Below are 20,798 nucleotides of genomic sequence, written 5' to 3'. Positions count from 1 at the left end.
TGCAACCTGCCGCGCTAGGCGCACGCCCTCGAATGCCTAGTGGCAGATACGGCCCTGCACCTAGTAAACGTCAGAAGTGCCCAGAATGCCATGCTGAGGATGCGGGCTTCAAAGGTGAAGAATGGGTCTGGCTGTCACGGTGGACTGAACCATTACAGTACAAATTGTTTTGCTCAGCTGGGTGCCTGACAGTTATCATCAGACCAGTTCTAATTAGTAAAATTGTTTACAAATATTCCCATATCATTAAAGGACCTATCAATATAAGCTCCTGAGAAGTTGCCAGTTGGAGGACCCCATCAAAATTGTCTAAAATAGACTTCAGCTTTTACCAAATTTGATAACCTACAATGATTTATTTTCCAAACTAGTTAAGAGTCAGGAATGCCGACACATTCAGAAGTCGATTCCATTGCTTTTTAGGTTTAAAAATCGATATATAGTTGTGTTTATAAATTTACGAGCCCCAGGAAGAATTTGGAGGATGTGTTGTGCATAATTTATGAAAAGCATCAATACACCTTGTTATTTCAGGAATGATAGTCAGGTGAAGCTTTTTATCATCACAGAATTGTGTGTATCCTGTAGTAATTGTGCATCCTACAGTAATTGTGTGTATCCTACAGTAATTGTGTGTATCCTATAGTAATTGTGCGTATCCTATAGTAATTGTGTATGTATCCTACAGTAATTGTACGTATCCTACCGTAATTGTGTGCATCCTACAGTAATTGTGCGTATCCTACAGTAATTGTGTGCATCCTATAGTAATTGTGTGTATCCTATAGTAATTTAGTAATTGTGTGTATCTTATAGTAATTGTGTATATCCTATAGTAATTGTGTATATCCTATAGTAATTGTGCATCCTACAGTAATTTTGTGTATCCTATAGTAATTGTGTATATCCTATAGTAGTTGTGTGCATCCTATAGTAATTTAGTAATTGTGTGTATCCTATAGTAATTGTGTATATCCTATAGTAGTTGTGTGCATCCTATAGTAATTTAGTAATTGTGTGTATCTTATAGTAATTGTGTATATGCTATAATAATTGTGTGTATCCTGTAGTAATTGTGTGTATGATATAATAATTGTGTATATCCTATAGTAATTGTGAGCATGATATAATAGTGTGTATCCCATAGTAATTGTGTGTATCCTGTAATAATTGTGTGCATGATATAATAATTACCTTGGGGTAACCCTGGACTCTGATCTCTCCTTCAAACCACATATCCAAGCCTTTTCCACTTCCTGCCGACTCCAACTCAAAAATATCTCCCGGATCCGCACATTCCTCAGCAAAGGCTCTGCAAAAACACTAGTGCACGCCCTCATCATCTCTCGCCTCGACTACTGCAACCTCCTGCTCGGTGGCCTCCTTTCTAACACTCTCGCACTCCTCCAATCTATCCTAAACTCTGCTGCCCGACTAATCCACCTGTCCCCCTGCTATTCCCCGGCCTCTCCTCTCTGTCAATCCCTTCACTGGCTCCCCATTGCCCAGAGACTGCACTTCAAAACCCTAACCATGGCATACAAAGCCATTCACAACCTGTCTCCCCCATATATCTGTGACCTAGTCTCCCCATACATACCTCTTATCTCCTCCTCCCACAATCGCATACAAGATGTCTCCTGTGCATCCCCTCTTCTCTGGAACTCTCTACTCCAACACATCAAACTCTCGCCTACCGTGGAAACCTTCAAAAGGAACCTGAAGACCCACCTCTTCCAACAAGCCTACAACCGGCAGTAACCACCGCTCAATCATACCGCTGCACGACCAGCTCTACCCTCACCTACTGTATCCTCACCCATCCCTTGTAGATTGTGAGCCCTCGTGGGCAGGGTCCTCTCTCCTCTTGTACCAGTCGCCGTCACGTTTTGTTCACGATTATTGTAATTGTTTTGCTATGTATACCCCCTATCACATTTAAAGCGCCATGGAATAAATGGCGCTATAATAATAATAATAATAATAATGTGTATGATATATTAATTGCGTGTATCCTATAGTAATTGTGTGTATGATATAATTGCGTCTATCCTATAGTAATTGTGTGTATGATATAATTGTGTATATGATATAATTGTGCGTATCCTATAGTAATCGTGTCTATCCTATAGTAATTGTGTATATGATATAATTGTGCGTATCCTATAGTAATTGTGCGTATCCTGTAGTAATTGTGTCTATCCTATAGTAATTGTGTCTATGATCTAATTGTGTCTATCCTATAGTAATTGTCTATATGATATAATTGTGCACATCCTATAGTAATTGTGTCTATCCTATAGTAATTGTGTATATGATATAATTGTGCATATCCTATAGTAATTGTGTGTATCTTATAGTAATTGTGTGTATCCTGTAGTAATTGTGTGCATCTTGTAGTAATTGTATGTATCTTATAGTAATTGTGTGTATCTTATAGTAATTGTGTGTATTCTGTAGTAATTGTGTGTATCTTATAGTAATTTTGTGTATCCTGTAGTAATTGTGTGTATCTTATAGTAATTGTGTGTATCCTGTAGTAATTGTGTGTATCTTATAGTAATTGTGTATATCCTGTAGTAATTGTGTGTATCCTGTAGTAATTGTATGTATATTATAGTAATTGTATGTATATTATAGTAATTGTGTGTATCCTATAGTAATTGTGTGTATCCTGTAGTAATTGTGTGTATCCTGTAGTAATTGTATGTATATTATAGTAATTGTATGTATATTATAGTAATTGTGTGTATCCTGTAGTAATTGTGTGTATCCTGTAGTAATTGTGTGTATCCTGTAGTAATTGTATGTATATTATAGTAATTGTGTGTATCTTATAGTAATTGTGTGTATCCTGTAGTAATTGTGTGTATCCTGTAGTAATTGTATGTATATTATAGTAATTGTATGTATATTATAGTAATTGTGTGTATCCTGTAGTAATTGTGTGTATCCTGTAGTAATTGTGTATATCCTGTAGTAATTGTGTGTATCCTGTAGTAATTGTATGTATATTATAGTAATTGTGTGTATCTTATAGTAATTGTGTGTATCCTGTAGTAATTGTGTGTATCTTATAGTAATTGTGTATATCCTGTAGTAATTGTGTGTATCCTGTAGTAATTGTATGTATATTATAGTAATTGTATGTATATTATAGTAATTGTGTGTATCCTATAGTAATTGTGTGTATCCTGTAGTAATTGTGTGTATCTTATAGTAATTGTGTATATCCTGTAGTAATTGTGTGTATCCTGTAGTAATTGTATGTATATTATAGTAATTGTATGTATATTATAGTAATTGTGTGTATCTTATAGCAATTGTGTGTATCCTGTAGTAATTGTGTGTATACTACAGTAATTGTGTGTATCCTGTAGTAATTGTGTGTATCCCATAGTCATAGTGATTAAAAATCACACAGATTGCTGACTAACAGTTTACCTACTCTTGGGGGTGCTCTCACATGTGAGTTAACGGCTATGGGGAACAATTCATTTACCACTAATTGCTGTGCTGCAGCGGTATTTGCACCTTGAATCGATGGGAAGTCCAGATGCCGCCCGTCAATATGCCGTCATCTACAAGCGCTGCAATCGCACGTGTAATAACACCCTACATATAAACTCAATTAATCATGTAAAAGTTGAGCTGGCAATGGAGCAAATGTATCCACGCCAGTGCCGTGTTTTATGGTAATTAGTGTCTGTGTATTAATAGTCAATTAGTTTCTTAGCTCCTGAGAAACCTTGTGCATTTCCTTCAGGCTACAATGACTTTGCTGATTACTGAAGCATGGGGAAAGCAAAAGAACTGTTAACGATATCTTCAAGGAAAAGTGGTTAAACTTTATTAACAAGTAGAGATGAGCGGTGTTCGACTAGAACTGTTCACCAATCTCAAATTCGAGCTGTTTTGGGCGGTGTTCGAGTCGTTCGACGAACGTGAACGATTTGCAAAAAATTCAGCTGTTCGAGGTTATGTTCGATAACTGTTCGTGCACCAAAAGCGTGTCCTGCATGTCTGGCGCTATTTAGAGCACCAATCATGCAGGGATTGCCTGCCACTCACTGTAATGCCACAGCCATGGTGGTTGTGGCATTACAGTGGTTGCCCAAATCGATGGGAACAGTGCTCACAGTGAAACATGAAAAGCCGGCAATTCAGCAGCGGCATACACTGGTACCCGACAATTTAGAACCGAAAGAATAGAGCATCACACATAGATTAGATAGATAGAAACATGTCAGTCACATATATAAGAAGTACAGCGACAGTGTTGGTTACTGTACTTGTCATTTACTGTTAAAGGATTTATTAAAAAAAAATATTAGTGTTTTCATGCACCGTCTCTTTAAAAAAGCCGGCCGGCAATTCAGCAGCGGTACCCGACAATTTATAACAGAAAGAATAGAGCATCACACATAGATTAGATAGATAGAAACATGTCAGTCACATTTATAAGAAGTACAGTGACAGAGTTGCTTACTGTACTTGTCATTTAGTGTAAAGGATTTATTAAAAAAAATATTAGTGTTTTCATGCACCGTCTCTTTAAAAAATCCGGCCAGCAATTCAGCATCAGTACCCGACAATTTAGAATAGAAAGAATAGAGAATCACACATAGATTAGATAGATAGAAACATGTCAGTCACATATATAATAAGTACAGTGATAGTGTTGATTACTGTACTTGTCATTTAGTCTTAAAAAAAAAATTGGCGTGGGGTTCCCCATAATTTTAGTCTCTAGCGGAGGTTAAGCAGACGGCTGGGGCAGATGTTTGAAGCCTGGGAAGGGGGTAATACCCACGGAGCTTCCCAGGCTACTAATATCAGCCCCCAGCTGAATACCTAGCCTTTACTAGCTATTAAAATGGGGGACCCCCAAAAAAATGACGTGGGGTCCCCCCTATTTTAATAGCTAGCAAAGGCTAGGCAGACTGCTGGGGGCTGATATTAATAGCCCAGGAAGGGTGCCATGAATATTGGCCCCCTCCCAGGCTAGAAACACCAGCCGTCAGCCGCCTCTATCTAATCTATGTGTGATGCTCTATTCTTTCTGTTATAAATTGTCGGGTACCGATGCTGAATTGCCGGCCGGCTTTTTTAAAGAGACGGTGCATGAAAACACTAATATTCTTTTTAATAAATCCTTTACACTAAATGACAAGTACAGTAACCAACACTGTCACTGTACTTCTTATATATGTGACTGACATGTTTCTATCTAATCTATGTGTGATGCTCTATTCCCTCTTTTCTAAATTGTCGGGTACCGGTGTATGCCGCTGCTGAATTGCCGGCCGACTTTTTTAAAGAGAGTGTCTTCTGAGCAGTTTGTCAGCTTTTGGACACCTTTGAAGGTGTTTTCTATGTGTTTTTGTTTGCCTGCCATTGGTTTTAACAGTGTTCGACGGTGTTATAAGGTGTTCGACGAACAGTTCCTCGAACATCCCGGTGTTCGACGAACCGAACCGAACTCGAACTCTACGGGGGTGGCTCAACACTATTAACAAGGTCCGGAGTGACAATATGTTGTTTCTGCCAATTTCTGTAAGGGCACTCAACAGCCTGTGTAGACAGCTCAGCCGCACTTCCATGAGCAGAGAACGATTAATGCCATCATTCTGAGCGCCTAGTTTTGTTTTTGGCAGCACATCTTCTGTCTACGTAGGACGATGGGTTGCCGAGAATGATAATTTTTAAGCAAACTTAAAAATTATTTCACCTGTTGAATGAGAACTTTGCTAATTTGTCTGTTGAAATTGGCCATTAATGGGTACAAGACTGTTCAAAGATTGCTTGTTCTTAATACAACCGCTAGAAATACACCCTATATGGTTATGTTCACACTAGGCGTTTTTTCAGCGTTTTTTTGATGCATTTTTTTATGCAAATTTTCAGCTGCGTTTTACAGTACCAGCAAAGTCTATGAGTTTTCAGAACTCTCATGCACACAGCTTGGTTTTTGCGTCATCAGTATTTTGCGCTTTGCATGGTCTTTTGCACAATAGAGCATGTCATTTCTTTCAGTGGTTTTTCAGCGTTATTGAAAGTAATGGGCGGTGACAGAAAACGCTGAAAAAAGCACTACAAAAATGCAGGTATTAGGTTTTGCTGCGTTTTGTGCCAAAATCTTATGAAGTTGAATAGTTTGTTGTTGTTATTTTCACTGAACTTTATCAGCATACATAAAAAGACAAATGAACAGTGAAAAAAACGCAGCAAAAAAAAAAAACAAGCAAAACCTGCTTTTTGGAGGCAGAAACTTTACCCCCAAGAGATCAGATTTTGCTGCAGAAAAAAAACGCTGAAAAAACGTGAGAGCCATAACTTTTTTATTTTTCAGTCAATATGGCCGTGTGAGGGCTTGTTTTTCGCAGGACAAGTTGTTCTGTGAAGTTGCAAAAAAAAGTGCAATTTCACAATTTTTTTTCTTTCTACCATGCTCACTAAATGCTAAAAATGACCTGACCTTCGGATCATTATGAGTTTGTAGTTACTAAACATATATAGGTTCTTTTTTATTTAAGTGATGAAAAAAATGTCCAAAATGGCACCATTTTCAAAGACCCGTAGCGTCTCCATTTTTTAGAATCTGGGGCTGGCTGAGGGCTTACTTATTGCGTGCCGAACACAATTGACATCATTTTTATCATTTTTATTGATACCATTTTGTGGTAGATACGACCTTTTGATCACCTGTTATTGTATTTTATTGCAATGTTTTGACAACCAAAAAAGCATAATTCTGGAGTTTTGATTTTTTTTTTTCATTACGCCGTTTACCAATTGGATTAATTTAGTTTATATTTTGATAGACTGATATCACTGCATTCAGAATCGCCCAAACATGTGTATTTTTTATTTATTTTTTATTGTTTTATTTTGAATGGGGCAAAAGGGGGTTGATCTGAAATTTTTATTTTTTTTTATATTTTTAAAAACATTTTTTTTACACCTTTTACTGACTTCAATAGTTCCTTTAGGTTACTCGGAGCTGCGATCATCCGATCGCTTATGCTACACATAGTAGGGCTTAAGCCGGCCACGAGCCGGCATCCATAGACGATCTGTAATGACAAGCATGGGGGTCTTCTGTAGACAACCGTCTGTCGTGCTAACCCATTGGTGCCCTGCGATCAAGTGACAGGAGCGCCGATGGGCGGTGTTTGTGATGCGCTTCTGGTAAGCGCAAGCTAAATGCCGCTGTCAAAGAATGACAGGGGCATTTAACATGTTAACAGTCACGGGTGGATCGCGATTCCACCTGCGACTGCTATGGGCACATGACAGCTGGAGCCCGCATCAAAGGGAGGGAGGCCACCTGTGACGTACCTATACGTCCAAGGTCATAATGGGGTTATTAAGCACTAAGCTTAGCACTTTTAGAGACTTTCATGATGGCGTAACAAACCAGAAACAGAAACTATCAAATTATTTACTTATGGAATACGATTTTTATAAAATACAAATATGTATACTTTGTAAATGAAAAGTGATGTTTTATGAGTCTTGTCTAAAATTCCATGGGTATAATTCATGTTTGGTGCTGGCCTAAGATGCAGTAATACCTGTGTTTTCTGGCTGGCACTCAAGCACCATCTGGTAAACATTTAATTGAAAGTTAACTTAACAGCAATCTTAAGGCAGTGTCATAACCTACAATCATAAGCGGATTATGCTAGCAGTATCCCGAGAGCTGTGAACACATTGCACCCTTGAGATGATGGAAAGCATGAAGATGCCCAGTGGATGACTTAGAGCACTAATCCCAGAAAATGTCACAGTTTACATATTTCACATAACTATGTGTGGTATTTCTTCGGCGTCATATTTTATGCTTAAAATGGTAATCGTTTTTAAACCATGACATTTGCATATTGGAGATTGCAAAATGCAGCTTAAGCTCTTGAATGACAAATTACTGGGTGTTTTATTTTTTTTCAGAGGAAAACGTAAGCCCACTTTAAAAAGGACTTTTCACTACTTTTTACATGCTAAACTGTTTTATAAATTAGGTGAAGAGCTGAATAAAACATAGCTTGTAACTGAGATTATGCTCTGGGGGAGTTTATTTTTTTCCCCTGTATGACGCTGCCCAATCATAAGCAGGCAGTGTCATATAGAGTGATAAAAAGCAATTGGTCCCGCGAAAGATTAGAGTGAGCTTTTGCACTGGGATTTATTAAGACTCATATCTCTGACCAGGTCACATTGAGATCCCACTGCCGGTGTGAACTGAAGGTATAAGTGCAGAGAGAGGAGGACAGCTGTGCTGTGTGTCATTATATACAATCCTCTTTGTGGAGAGTGACATACCGGCTCTGGCATGCCAATGTATGGAGGCTTATTCGCCGTGCAATACTCCACTGGGAAATTTAGCTATGCAAATTGCCTGTTCAGAGATCAAGAGGCTGCTTCCAACAGGTGGCACTATAGAGTTCAAGTCCTCTTCCTTTCTGAAGAGGCAATTTGCATAATTACATACCATGCTCTGCATCTATCCCATGCAGTGGGAATAGATGCAGAGTATTGAATGTGACATGTTGCTCACACACTGCTGCTCTCCTCTCACGACACTGTCATGTCATTACATTATGAATGACATGACAGAGGAGATCAATGGCATGCAAGCTGTCACATAAACTGCACTGTATCTATCCTATTGGGATATTATTCCTCAATGCCTGGGATAGATGCAGGGTGGTTTATATAATGATACACAGTGCAGTTCTGCTCCCACCGTGCTTGTATTACTGTAAGCACCGGCAAAGGGATCTTGGTGTGACCTGGTTAGACATATGAGTCTTACCATATCACAGTGAGAAAGCCAGCTCTAAACTTCTCTGGGGGCTTTGCCTTTTTACCCCTGTATGAGGCTCCTTTCTTTTGATTGGGCAACATTATACCAGGGAAAATGTAAACGCCCTCAGTGAAGAATCTCAGTTAACAATGCCTTGGTAGAAGGGGAAATTAGTATTTAAACGTTATACACTAACATTTCTGCAACGAAAGATTAAATAAAAAGCTACTTTTTATTCAGCCAATTTATAATGATGTAGCTTGTAAAATGTGATGAAAGGTCTTCTATAAGGGTGATGTCTCTTAATGTATAGATTTAATTTCAGTTTCATTAAATACATTTAAGTATTTAGAATAGGGATAATGTGCATATTTGTATGCCACTCACAGCCCAATATTTTTTTTTTATTAAACACTATTTTTGGGACCCCCGTGTTGAAACCACACTTCCGTCCTACATCAGCGTTTTAGACAGTGCAACAGGGTATGAGCTTTATGGCAGTTGCAATGAATGGAAGATAATAGACAGAAAATACTACTAGTGTCTCCAAGTAGACATGCTATTCTGCTTTATCTAGGCTTTCAACACTTTGACCATCAGTCCCACAGAAATCTGCAGCCCAGTGTTATCTAATACACATATTCACCTTAATCCTATAATAATAATGAGAACACTCATTTGATTTATTCACATTTTTTACAGCAAAACTAAAAAGTTAGCTATGAAAACAGGAAATGACAACCTATTATGTTTGCTCCATTAGAGGGGTAAAAAGACCCAGATTTTAATAATATGTAATTTTCTGACTATACATTCCCGGTAAGTATTTTTTGACATGTTGACAATAAGAGTCTGAAGTTTTCTTTATATTACTATTGCTAGAAAACCTTGAGCTCTGTCCACATCACAGCATACAATTGATTAAAGTGATATAGAACAGTTCAATGGTTAACAAACTATATAGAATGTGACAGTGATTCATCCACGTGCATATGCTGTGTGAATAGTGACTGTATGCTGAGAAACTAGTGGCCATATACAGAGGAGCGTACACAACTATTCATTTAGAAAATTGGTTTGGGTTTATTGCGTCCTGTCCTGGTTGCATGGAGAGATTGCAGATTTATTTATCTGACAGTTATTCCAATGTACATTTAGTTTCGATTCCAAGTTCTCATGAAAGAACATTCATTTTTCTGCTGACAGGTCTTTCAATGCTAGACCTTAAAGGGGTTGTCCCATGAACAAAGTTAATTTTAATCAATAGATCTTGGAATAATAATAATTTCCACAATTGGATGTGTTTAAAAAAAATGTTCCTGTGCTGAGATAATCTTATAAATGTGCCCCTGCTGTGTGCTGTGTAATGGCTGTGTCTGATCTTACAGGGACGTGGTCTGATCATACCACAGCTCCTGGGTAGGGGGGAAGCAAAAGAGAGTATATATACATTACAGCAGGGGATCACAGCTGATTCTTTTTGTGTGATAAAGCATTTTCCTGCATGTTTTTAAACAATGTTTTACGTCAAAGAAAGAATCAGCTGTGATCCTGTGCTGTAAAGTCTGTATACTCTTTTGCGACCTCCACTGCCCAGGAGATGTGGTATGATCAGACCATGTTCCGTACATGGTCAGACACAGCCATTACACAGTACTCAACACAGGAACATTATTTTTAAACACATCCAATTGTGGAACTCATTTTTTTTCCAAGATCTGTTGATGTAAATTTGTTTGTGGGAAAACCCCTTTAAATCTAAGCAAAAACTATCGCATTGTCATCATTTGTTTTTCAGGACATAGTTTGTCTTTTTGTTATGTATGAAGCAAGGAAACATGAAGCTTAGATTTATGTATGTGTATGATCATCCACAAATAGACACTGCCTGTCTCATTGCTCCTCAGCCCTTGGCCAGATGGATATTGTAAAACTGCAAGTCCCAAGATAATAATACAGTCGGTTGTATTTACGGCCCACTAATAATGGATTCCTACTAGCTGTAGAGCTGTCACAAATCACAAATTTAAATGTGTTTCAGTGGAATTAAAGGAGTTGTACGGGATTTTTATATTGATAGCCTATCCTTAGAATAGGTCATCAATATCTGTTCCCGATGACGGTGGCCAGAAGTGCTCAATTGCAGAGCTGCACAGCATTGCTCCGTCAGGTGTATAGTGGCCATGATCAAGTACTGCACATCTGCCCACGATTGATTTGAATAGGAGTGGATGTGTAGTACCCGGACACTGCCATTATATAGTTGATGGAACTGTGCTGTGCAGCTCTGCCACTAACTATCTCCGGCAGCCGCCAGCATTGTAAGCAGCTGTTCGGCGGGGTTGTCGGGTGTCACACCCCTAGGATCAGATATTGAAAAAGTCCCACACAACCCGTTTACATCATAGATTTTATCTGTATTATTAGTATTATTATAGACTTTGGACAACCCTGGCTTGTAGGAATCAAATCCATCAAGTTGGTAATAGTGAGAGTCCAAGACAAGTAGATTTGTTTTATGGCCACCTTACACTGAAGATGAAGGTCGGCCATACCCACCAATTTTGGGTGCTACTAGCTGACCAACTGTGGTTGGAGGCCTTCTGACTATTCTTTGACAGATGATGTTGGGGAAGGCTAGGGAAATTTCAAACACCAAACCTTTTGTCTTCAGTGTAAATAAACCACTACCAGAGGTGTCTGTAGGCAGCTTTCTCCTCTCTCCCTCAAAAACACAAGAAACGTTCAGCCAACCAAATGCTTATATAAATGAGGGGTGGAGGGAGAGATAGTTTGTTGCCAAATGTCATGTCTTGAGATGAGCGATTTGATTCCATGCAAATCAAATTCATGTATCACAACACAGCTGTCGGGTGACCAGGGACCAAGGGCTCCTACCCTGTCCCTAACACTAGAGGGCGCCCTAGCTTGCCCTATTCCCCGGGATACCTCTGAAGGTGAGGATGCAGGGGTCTCCACCCTCGCCATAACTCCTGAGTAAGCCCTCCATCTGTTAACTCCCCCCACGCAGAGAAGGGGCGCCACTGTGCACCGTAGTACACCAACCTGACAAACAGGGTTACACAGACAGGGGTAAACAGAAAACTCCAAGCAAATGAAATATTCACTCTCATATAACAGAGGAAAGCACCAGGCTGTGAAGGTAGGGGAATAAACCAAAAATTGAGAAGGATAAGGAACTACCACGCATACAAACCAGACAAGAGTCACAAATAATTCCTTCAACTCTCCTTCTCATAAGAACTCCTCTCCCTCCGTTAGCCATGCAGCAAAAGCTAGCTCCGACAAGGATTAATATCAGAGCCCAGATTATAAAGGGAAAAGGAGTGGCTAACCGAGCTCAGCTGTGAGTACCGGGAATTCCAACATGGCCGCTTAACACCTGTTCTGCCGGAAGTAATAAACACACATTTAAAATGACGGAGAAGTGCTTCTTCTCGGAGCTGGAGTAGGAGCCATCCAACGCTAAGGTCTTCTGGCTTCAAACTGTCCTGGTAACCCCGTGACATCATGTTTCAATTTCAATTTTTATTCATTTTGATGAATGTGGTGAATGTATTCAATTTGCAATTCAAATTTGTGCAAATCAATTAAATTGGCCACTGAAAATATTCATATTGAATATGATTGCCTCAGCCAGAGAAAGCTGAGATGACCTTGGATGCGGAGTCATGGGCTTCACAATAATGCCTTGCAGATATCACATCACATGGTATAGCATAGTCAATCAGTCAGGACTATCTTTAATGTTATAATATGAGAAGCTGTGAATTCTGTAGCCATTTTGGAGTGAATCTAGATAGTGACAGAATGTCAGAGCTCAAAACTTAGCCAAAGAGATAGGGAGAGAAAGCCATAAAACAGTGAACAAATTGTACAGATAGTGTGTGTGCCAGGGCAGCAGTTAAGAACAGTTATTATCCTTTTCCCCATAGCCATATATATGAGGTCTTTTGGACATTACAAAGGATGTGCTTGCATTAAAAAGACGCTTGAAATAGGTTGGATACAGTTCTATAAGGCCTCCAAGTGCTATACATATCTTTTAAGGGCAATAAGGATACTTGTGATTGCAAACTTGCGTGGATCCAAATTTTGGGGAAAATTCTGCAAAGCTGGCAAATTCGAATTTCTAAGGTTTTGCTCATGACTAGTTATCGCATTCGCATGGCGATACATTATGAAGGTGTTGTATTTGGTAAAACTACAGTTACTATATTAACCAAAAGTTATTTTGGCAACTCTGTCCCATGAGTAGGATTGGAAAAAGAGATGGAGGTTAGTGATGAGCAAACGTGCTTGGTTAACGTGCTATCCAACCATGTCCAGGTGTTATCCGAGTATGTTGGGCATGCTCGGATAATATGTTTGAGATTCTGCTGCTGCATGTTTTGCTGTGGTAGACAGATGCAACACATGCAGGGATTACTTAACAAACTGGCAATCCCTGCATGTGTAGCGTCTGTCTATCACCACAAAACATGCAGCTGACTGAACTTGAACATATTATCCAAGCACACCCAAGATACTCGGATAACACCCGAGCATGCTCTGATAGCACGTTATATGAGCACGTTTGCTCATCACTAATGCGTTTTTTTGCTAATTTGTATCCAGCAGGGCATTTATGGTTTGTTTTGTTTTTTGGGAGGTTTTGGGGGGCATTAAAAGGCAATATGATACACACTAACCAAAACGATTCATATTTTGTAGTGATCTATGTGTTTTTACTAAATTTCTTCTTCACTGACAATGAGCCACAGAGTTTGATGCAACTTTTTCAAGCAAACTCAGCCTGTAAATAGTGAAAGCACAACAGAATTAAGCTAATATAAAAATGTAAATTTATTCTTATGTGCTATTCACGTGAGTTAAAGAGAACCAGTCATTCGATTCCTGCTGCCAAAACATGAGTAAGAACCTGTCTCCAGGAACCATGATTGCAGCCAGGTATGTTTTTCTCTCTAACTCTCTGGCATTGCAAAGCAAACATAGTTTGAAAATCTGCACTGCTTCCTATGTGCACACATGGGAGAGACCTGTCAATCATCTGGAGAGAAGCTACTAAAACTATGTGTTTTGGAATATTGTTTCAGAGAAAAAAAACATACCTGGCTGCAATCATTCAGTCTGTTTCTGATTTGTGCTGTGGTTCGGGCAGCACGAATCGAGTGACAGGTTCCCCTTGATATTGCCCTTTATTTCTCTAGTGATAGCAAAACAAAATCTTTTTATCTTCTCCTTTTCAAGAAGGATATTAGTATGTTGAGCGTCCCATCTCTTTCTGCTTCAGAGATTCATCTCTGCTATTAAGTAAATGTATTGCAATAGTACGGTTCCCTTAAAAGCATTTGTATGATTCAGCACTATTATCTTAAACACTAGATGAGATCTATCTGATCAGCAAGTAACTAAGGCTTAGTCATAATAACCTAGTCTTCAGCTTGTCAATCAGAACAGCATCAACTCTACCTAAATTGTGGGATCACAATTAGTGATGAGCAAGCATGCTCGTTGCTCGAGATTTACGAGCATGCTCGGGCGAGCACATATTATCTTCAGCGTGCTCGGGGGTTAAGTTTTTCATCGCTCTGTGAACATGATTTGCGACTCTTTGACAGCTTTAATACATGTGAGGAATGCTGAAAAAAAACAGGCATTCCTCACATGTATTAAAGCTGTCAAAGAGTCACAAATCATGTTCACAGTGCGACGAAAACATAACCCCCGAGCACGCTGAAGATAATAGGTGCTCGCCCGAGCATGCTCATAAACCTCGAGCAACGAGCATGCTCGCTCATCACTAATCACAGTTTTATGAGAATGTAAATTATGGAAATTGTGCAGAGCAAAGAAAAATGCCTAATACACATATATTAAAAACACAAGTTCTGAATGTACTGCTTCCAATATGCATCTACAGCTGTAATGATTAGTCCTCGAGAGTTGACAGAGTTTTCTGACTCCTTAGATAAAAGAATCACAGCAAATGCTCTAAAATAACATAATTTTTTTTTCCCCCAATTGAATCTTCCAATGGATCCAGCACAGATGCTCAGTCACTTCCCACCGGTGTTAGCTCACAATCTGCAAGGATGTCACTACTACAGCCAATCTGTGACCAATCATGTTGTAAGTTACCAGTAAGTACGACTCCACATGACCAACAAACCAGACTGACTTACTGTATTATGCAGTGCTGTCAATAAGAATGCAATTATAATGGCGTCTCCTGACGGAGATATTTGGTAAGCGCACATGAAAGGGGTTGCCTGGTCTTAAGCTACACATCTGCAGTCATTCTATGTGACTGCAGACTTGTGAATCTTCACTTTGTGCTCACTGCACACAGTGAGGATTCTCCGATGCCAGGAGCGGGCAGTCATGTGACCGCAAGTATGCGATATGCAAACTCCCGCCCACATTTTGATTAGATGAGCACGGCTTCGCTCAATACAAGAGTATTGAGCAAGGCGGGAAACAGTCTAGTCGAAATGTGACCGTAAGTATGCATATCACATACTCATGGAAACATGACCGCACTTCAAATTTTATTGAATTTTGTGGTACATCACCATTAAGACACAAGAAATTATTGATTGTGTGTTTGCACTGTGCCTTTAAGTACTATCTGTGGCCAGTCACCCATCTCTCTACCTGAAAAATGGATTTACGAACAAACATTTAACATTTAGACTAGAATCACATAATAGTGGATTCATCAGAAAAAGGATAGGATAGGTATTTTCTTTGTCCTTTTTTATTCTTCTTGATCCACTAATGGTTTTGCCTTAGTATAGCATAGATGGTGCTCTATATTAATTTTTTTTCCTTTTTAAAAAACTTGTGCCCAAATGCTTTTCTACATGTAAAATTACAAAGAAAGATAGTACTCACCCTTTCCAGGACCAGTGCAGTTCTCTGATGCAACTCCAGTATCTTTGCATTGACTTCAACAGTGATGTCATAACTATAGTGCACATCAATGCTGCAGTCAATCACTGAGTTCAATGGCTTGTGTTGTGTACATCAGCATAGGCTCTGAGTCCAGTGATTGGCTGCAGTGGTGATATATAGTTATGATGTCACCACTGCAGCTAATACGCAAAGACCTGAGCAGTGGTAAAAAGTCTGTGCTGGATCCAGGAAGATTAAGTATTATCTGCGCTTGTTATTTTACATGTTTAAAAGCATTAGTGTGCAGTACTAATTTTGTGACAAAATCGCCCACTCACTGCACATGTGACTCGGATGCGAATGTAAAGGGCTACTCCACTTTTTCCACTCACCTATCTCAATAGGCTAAAAATGAGCAACGCGCACTCCAAAGCTAGTTCAGACATTCATACTACACTTCTTCCTGCCACCACTCACCATTTGTTAGGCCAGCAAGATGCCTATACTGAAAAACACAACAGAACGCATGCACATCTAGTTCTCTAGCACCAAACGGGTACACTTCTAGCACTCTGGCATTTCTAGGGTAACATAGCCAGGCTGCACTTTCCCTCTTTGAGGTTATGGGTATATTTAAAGCAAGGAACAAACATTCAATTTTAGGTGCATCTGTGAAGCATCTGTAAGACGCGCGTTGGGTGAGGCACTGCACTGCTCGTATACTCCTTCAAGCATTTGTGGAATCCGTTGCTCATCAAAGTGATCTTACCTGGTCCACAGTGACCATCACTACCTACTTATTTCTGTTCCCCTGTATTAACTAAAATCTTTGCCAATATTTCTTGAATTGTTAACATATGTGACGCGCCCCTGGGCCTGAGTCGCGCAGCGTTGCGCACGCGAGAGCCTACCCGGAGCCGGATCTGATAGGGGTAGTAGTCTCGTGGCGGTGACCCGGTCCGTGCCCAGGGAGTCAAACTGAGTGGCAGTATTTAGCAGTAGATGTTAGAATGTTCGACTACGCCACCCGTTGAATGCGGCTATGAGGCCGCCGCTGCAGGGCAGACCGCTGAGGCCGGTGGTACGATTGTGCAGCGTAGATGGTATAACCCCCAACGGGAGGGGTATGGCCTCAGGGCAGCGGACGTGGATGATGAAACACTCAGAGACGGTGCGGTGTAATTCAGGGTCTTTACTGGTGGCAAAGATAGACCCTCCCGGAGTACTGGCTAGCGATCGGGGCCTGGTCAGTCCGTGAGCAGATAGGATCTCCCCTGGCCAGGCGGAGTTGTAGGCCTCCCCAACTAATTGTACTCTTCTGGCTACCTTGCTAGAGGCGGGTAAAAGTAGCCCACATCCCTGAGTGTACCGTGTGGTGCTCACCCGTATGGCCGGTGACTCGGGGCCTTCTGGTAGCTTCCGCTCCACGACGGCGGTGCTGGTCCCTTGCGTGTGACCGTGCCTTTGGGTTTCTTTGGCCAGAGGACCTGAAATCCCCTGCCGGTCGGTTTCTGCTGCTGGGTAAGGATTAGTCCCCACAGCCTCGGACTCCGGGTCCGGTGAGAACTCTTCAATCAGGGCGAGCTCTACAGCTTCCAGCCCCTGATCTCTTTTAGCACGGCTCCCACAGAGCTCCTGATCTCTCTTTCCCTATAGCTGCCTCACTCCAGACCAGACTGTGTCTCTGTCTGGGACTCCTCTTCTTCTCTTTCTCTCCCCTCTAACCCTGCCTCAGCCCCAGTTTTATATAGGGGAAGTTCTTCCCCTCCCAGGACTGGGCAGGAGGTGTGGCATGCATAGGATTCCTGACCAGGAGACCTCCCACCTGCTCTCAGACGTAATATTGCTATTACTGTGGAAACCAGACCCCTGGGGTGCCACATATGCATTTTTTACCCTTTGCTCCTTAGCCTTACATCGTATCTTAAAAATTTTGGCATTTGGTATTTACATGAATACATTCTATGTTTTCTGTCTCACCCACCATTTCTTCCATGTGTCTGTGTACTCCGGCATCTCTTATTGCTTATTCTTTTATTCTTTCACTCGCTATTGAACCCGTTCTATGCCCGGGTGGCGAGCATTTTTATTGGTATATCGTCTCCCATGCTGGTATGTGCTGCCCTCCTCCTGGTAGTTGCGTTGCCCCCATCCTGTCTCCACCATCCTATCCTGGCATGCATAGCACCCCTCACCCCCAATCCTGGTATGCATGGCACCCCTCACCCCCAATCATGGTATGCATGGCACCCCTCATCCCAAATCCTGGAATGCGTGGCACCCCTCATCACAAATCCTGGTATGCGTGGCACCCCTCATCCCCAATCCTGGTATGCGTGGCACCCCTCATCCCCAATCCCGGTATGCGTGGTACTCCTCACCCCTATCCCGGTATGCGTGGTACTCCTCACCCTATCCCAGTATGCGTGGCACCCCTCACCCCCAATCCCGGTATGCGTTGGACCCCCCACCCCAAATCACGGTATGCATGACACCCCCCACCCCCAATCCAGGTATGCATGGCACCCCTCACTCCCAATCCCGGTATGCATGGCACCCCCCACCCTCAATCCCGGTATGCATAGCACCCCTCATCCTTATCCCGGTATGCATGGTACCCCTCATCCTGGTATGCATGGTGCCCCGCATTCCTATCCTGGTATGTATGGTACCCTCCACCCCCAATCCCGGTATGCATGGCATCCCTCATCCTTATCCCGGTATGCATGGTACCCCTCATCCTGGTATGCATGGTGCCCCGCATTCCTATCCTGGCATGTATGATACCCCTCACCCCTATTCTGGTATGTATGGCACCCTTCACCCCCCAATCCTGGTATGCATGGTCACCTCACCCCCCAATCCTGGTATGTGTGGTACCCCTCACCCCCCAATCCTGGTATGCATGGTTCCCTCACCCCCCAATCCTGGTATGCATGGTCCCCTCACCCCCCAATCCTGGTATGTGTGGCCCCCTCATCCCTTTCACGCTGTACACACATATAAAAAAATAAACACTTATACTCACCTTTCTTCCCTGTGCTCCAGCGCTGCTGTGTCCTGTTCTGCCGGAAGCCGGGGGAGGAGTGCGGCGCCGGAGCACCGCGCTGTCTGGCGCCATTTTGCTGAAGACACACTGCAAATGTGTCTTCAGTAAAATGGCGCCGGATAGTGCTATGCGCATGTGCGGATCCGACGCCTCACTCCTGCCCCGGTCTCCGGCGAAGAGAGGCGCCGCGGCAACGCTCCTCCCGGTCAGGTAAGTATCTAGGTATGGCGCCGGAGATCGCGGTATGCGTTCAGTGTCTACACATACCGTGATCTCCGGCACCATAAACTCCTCTTACCTGTAACGGCTGGATGCCTGCTTCTGTTTGGAGCCAGACTGCGTGTCACGCATGCGCAGTCCATAAAGGCTTCAGACAGAGACAGGCATCCCGGGCAATATTACAGATATATACTTTTTAATGAGACCTAAATTCAATTCATACATTTTATTGAGTTTTCCTGCCTTCTGCACCTTTTTTCTTGGCTTAATATTTATATTTAATTTTAGAATTGATATAGAAATGGAACGGGACTTTCAGAAATACAAAAATGATACATAAAATGATATATACAAAAGCAGAACAGAACAAAACAAAAGGGATACAATAATGATTCCTCTTACTATTTAGATCGATGAGAGATCTTACGTAGGAGAACCGCTGATATTTGAATAAATCTACAATTTTGGTTGCATTTCCTGGGCATTTGGTCACAAGGTTTTCTAAAGTGAAAAACCCATTTAATGACTAACAGGAAAGATCTTAGAGATCCAAGAGCCTAGAGATACTGGTATTTTTAAACCATTTTTAGTTTTATCCTACTCCATGTTCTAGCTGACAGCCTAAACAATTTATGAAGTGTCCTGAGACATATTATTAATAAATATCTTACATGTTGAGGACAAATTTTGTACATACAAATAAGCCTAGTTCTACGTGGGCTTAAGATTTGAAGGCAGTCTTGGAGGCAGGAGAGAATTTACCGTACAGGCACAGATTCCTAATTCATTTCTAATTGATGTCTAATTGGCCTATTGATATGACTGAAATCTATACCATATGCCAGAAAAATGATTCCCTTGCTTTCAAAATCTTTGTCTGCCAATCATCATTATCACTTTGGTTGTAGTGTGTGCAGTAAATAGCTTCCAACAATAACTTAAATGAAAGTAATCAGAGAAATACCTATTGTTTAAATCATTTTTTTGTTTTGAATGTATGTTTAAAAAATGTTGGCAATGTTTTTCTTTTACTTATCAAAATCTGTATTACAAATAAATATTCAAATCTTGCAATTTTCAAACTGGCCACTGGGGCTTTTATAGACTCTAACTTCCTGTTGCTTCAGGAAACAACACATGTACATAGTCATGATGAATAGAGTCTGACCCTACCTTTTGTACTGAAGTATCTAACCAGACTGTGCAAATGTCATTGGGAAGGAGGGGAAGCAGAGTCATCTCCTGTGTCATCGCCTATTGTAATTGGTGTATCCTGTGTTATCAGCTGTGTATAGAGGTGTTACCTGTCATTGCAATCTTGCCTTTGATGATAAGTGGCCTGCTGAAAACTCTTCCTGAAGAAGAGGCAATGGAGTCTTAAAAATTCCCAGTGACCAATGTGAAAATTGCAAAATTACTATTTTTTTTTCTAATGATCATGATTAGTGTTGAGCGAACATGCTCGACACTGCTCGGTACTCGCCCGAGCATCACGCTACTCGGGATGTTCGGCGAGCACCGAGTATTTCCGGGTTACTCGGGCGGGAGCTCGGGTCTCCGCCCTGCATGTTTGGCGCTCTTTGCAGAGCCAATGAACATGCAGGGATTGCCAGCCAGTCACTGTAATGCCGCAGCCATGTTGTTTGTGGGCATTACAGTGATTGGCTGGCCGCACAGCGTCACCTCGAGTATTTAAAACCGGGCGCCGCCATCTTGGACACAGTCGCTCCGGATCAGACAGTGTAGGGACAGCGCTGCTGATTTATGGAGCTATATATCCAGCAAAACAGTTAGTGTAGGGTC

The 20,798-nt window shown here is 41.3% G+C and overlaps 1 protein-coding gene across 3 annotated transcripts in view; it reads left to right on the top strand.

Moving 5' to 3' along the window:
* The window catches only part of PITPNM3 (PITPNM family member 3), a 901,527-nt gene that overhangs the window by 141,827 nt on the left and 738,902 nt on the right, over positions 1 to 20,798 (top strand). The gene's annotated exons all lie outside the window — the stretch shown is intronic.

This window comes from Phyllobates terribilis, unplaced genomic scaffold (genome assembly GCF_046119375.1).
Source record: "Phyllobates terribilis strain yellow unplaced genomic scaffold, ASM4611937v1 Scaffold_2__4_contigs__length_985480577, whole genome shotgun sequence".
In the NCBI taxonomy this organism is placed as follows: domain Eukaryota; kingdom Metazoa; phylum Chordata; class Amphibia; order Anura; family Dendrobatidae; genus Phyllobates; species Phyllobates terribilis.
Note: the sequence above shows the minus strand (reverse complement) of the source record. Positions and strands in the feature narration are given on the sequence as shown.